Below are 2,653 nucleotides of genomic sequence, written 5' to 3'. Positions count from 1 at the left end.
TGCCAGCAACCACTATAAAAGAGTAATAAAAAATGCAAGAGAGCTATATGCTCAGTCCGTTAAATCCAAAGTAGCTGAGCAGCGGCTTGGTTCCCACCAGTTTTTGTAAATAGCAAACAGGATCATGAACAGAAGCATGTGTTCTATCCCAACCATCACCAATGGACCAGAGGTCATCGCGTCAGCATCAGACAAAGACAAACTCTTTGCCAAAAACTTTGCAGCTAATTCTACTCTTTGCAACCAAGGCCATCAACTCCCGTATTTCCTCCTATAACAGACAATATGCTATACAACATACAAATATCTGTGCGTGATGTCACCAAGCTAATCAAGAACTTTGATTCCAGTAAAGCACTGGCCCTTACAGCATTCCAATTATAGTGCTGAAAAAGCTTTAACCAGAACTTGCCTCCATACTTACAAAACTGTTTAAGCGTTGTCTTAAGGAGAATTGCTTCCCAACACCCTGGAAAACCTCATCAGTATGCCTTGTATTTAAGAATTCAGGTGATATGTCATTCCCCTCTCAGTGCAGACCAATAAGTCTCCTGTGTGTCATGAGTAAGTTGCTGGAATCCATATTAAATAAAGAAGTAGTCAACCACCTCAGCAGAAATAACCTTCTTAGCGACATGCAATATAGCTTGCATTCTGCTAGATCTACAGCAGATGTGCTAACTGTTATATCTCATAGGATTAGTGAATCTCTCAACAAAGGCTCCCTTTCTAGGGCAATTGCTCTTGACATATCAAAGACCTACTTCACAAGATTTCTAGCTACGGTATAACTGAAAATGTTTTCTCAATTATTAAATCATTTCTCTCTGATAGGCTCATAAAGGTAGTGGTTGATGGGTAGAAATCAGAAGCCCACAGTATTAATGCTGGAGTCCCTCAGGCATCCATCCTGGGCCCAACTCTCTTCCTGATCTACATCAATGATTTCCCAAAACACATACTTAAATCATTCGTTGACATCTGTGCTGATGACACGACCATCTATGGTAACACATTAAAGGCTGTAAATGACAAAGTTCTCTCTGATTCTCTCTCCTCTGATCTTGAGCGCGTCGTACTATGGGGGAAGAGGTGGATGGTTACTTTTAATGCATCTAAAACCAAGTTCCGATCTTTACATCATCAATGCTCTGATCCCCATCAGGCATTAATTGAAATGGATGGCTCTCGTCTTGGGGAGGCTCCATGTTTTGACAAGCTTCTGGGATTGACCTTTATTCCTGATCTGAAAAGGAACACGTACATCAAATTTGTTGCCAAGGTCGCTTGAAAAAATGGTAGGATCCTTCTACCGCTCCAGTAGATATCTCATTGCTGATGCAATTCTCTATCTATATAAAAGCCAAGTACGTCCAAGGATGGAGTACTGCTGCCACATCTGGGCAGAAGCTGCTAAAAACAGCCTATCCTGCCTTGACAAAGTACAAAATAGACTTCATGGCTTAGTGGGCGATGCCCTTTTCTCTTCCCTGCAACCTCTCTCCCACAGAAGAGACATTGTCTTTGTTTTATCGTTACTTCCATGGCAAGTGCTCGTCTGAGCTCCAATCTCTGGTTCCCCTTCGCCAATCTTTCTCAAAAAACACCCGTCTAGCTGAAACCACTGTCAATAATTTTCCCCACTCCTTATCTGTGCCTAAATTAAAACGTAGATTCCATGAACAAAGCTTCTTTCCTAGAAGTGCACGCCTGTGGAACTCTCTTCCGTTTGCCTGTTTCCCACCTGACTACAACTTCAAGTCCAACATAAACAAATTCCTGATGAACCGCCCCCTTAGTAAGACACTTTATCAAATCTCCATTACTAACGATTACTACTATACTATCCCATTGATTACCGTATACACAATAACCTTTATCCCCGAGTGGCCTCCGGGCCTTGATAAGTGGTGACTACCATGTAAAAAAAAAGGCCTGAAGGCCACTCGAGGATAAGGGTTAATAAGTGTAAGACAAGTGTGAGACAACAGCGTAGTAATCGTTAGGAGTGAAAATTTGGTAGAATTTGACTATTTAAGAGGACGGTTCAACAAGAACTTGCTTATATTCGACTTGAAAACAGCATACTGTAGTCAGCTGGAAAGCAGGTCAGCAGAACAGAGTTCTGCAGGCGTGCAGTTCTAATAAAGAAGCTTTCTTCATGGAATCTACGTTTAGATTTAGATATATTGATAGTTGTTTCAGCTGGACAAGTATTTTTCATGAAAGTTTGGCAAGGGGGAGGACCATAGATTGGAGCTCAGATGAGCACTTGCTATGACAATAACAATAGAGCAGAGGTAGGCCAGCAACATCTCTTCTGTGGGAAAAAGGTTGCAGGAAGAGAAAAGGGCATCACCTGCTAGGTTTCAAAGCCGGTTCTTAACAGGTAGAATAGGGTTCTCCAAACAGCTCCTGTTCAGATGTATCAACAGTACTCAATCCTAGTACGTACTTGGCTCTTATGCAAATAGATAATTGCATCAGCAGTTAGATATCTACTGGAACAGATGAAACCTATTTCACTTTAAATAATTTGGCTGACTGACCAATAGCAATGGCCAAAGACTCTTTATCTGAAAGTACATCTTTTAAACTCCTCGGCCTAATGTTCACAGGAAACATGAGTTAGAACAATTACATTGAGAGCATT

The sequence above is a fragment of the Euprymna scolopes genome, chromosome 9 (assembly GCF_053919585.1).
Source record: "Euprymna scolopes isolate OS-2025 chromosome 9, ASM5391958v1, whole genome shotgun sequence".
Taxonomy (NCBI): Eukaryota; Metazoa; Mollusca; class Cephalopoda; order Sepiida; family Sepiolidae; genus Euprymna; species Euprymna scolopes.
Note: the sequence above shows the minus strand (reverse complement) of the source record.